Genomic DNA, 667 nt, shown 5'->3' on the forward strand with positions numbered 1-667 from the left:
GATGGCAATGTTATCTGAAAACAATTTTTTTAAGGTGAACTGAATATATATACCAAAGCATAATGGTTTAATCTGCCTTGCAACAATTTTCGATATGAAAGGAAATGTTATATGTTTTTAAAAAATACAGTTAAAGAGTAAAACAATTACCCGCATTTTCATAGGCTTATAAACATGATAAACCCCCCCATAAAATATTGACACACACAACAAAATCCAAACCCTTTGAAGCGTGAATACCCCAATTAAACTATGATTAATAGCCGTGAGACAAAGGCTTCCACACTCATAGCATTTTGACGAAGGCGCCTCTCACCCCCCGACCCCCCTCGCCCATCGCATTTTCCAATCTGCCCTTAATTGACTATCTCTCCATCACAAGGCAGCGAGAGACAAGGAGGCTTCGTTAACTACCGCGAGCGTCGAGGCGATCATAAATACTTCGCCCTTTATAAGAACGACGCATGCGAACGATAACCCGGGACATTGCTCATGACGTAATAAATACCCTGAGGGAAAAAGGTGAATGTGTGGGAGTGTTAATGTTATTGCAAAACTGTGAAGTGGTTTGGGTGTTGACCATCTGCTTGCCTACTTGGCTGTCGTGGTGATTAATCGTGATATGACCGTGTGAATTTCTTGTCTCTCACCAAGGTAATGCCTCAAG

This window comes from Penaeus monodon, chromosome 32 (genome assembly GCF_015228065.2).
Source record: "Penaeus monodon isolate SGIC_2016 chromosome 32, NSTDA_Pmon_1, whole genome shotgun sequence".
Classification (NCBI taxonomy): Eukaryota; Metazoa; Arthropoda; class Malacostraca; order Decapoda; family Penaeidae; genus Penaeus; species Penaeus monodon.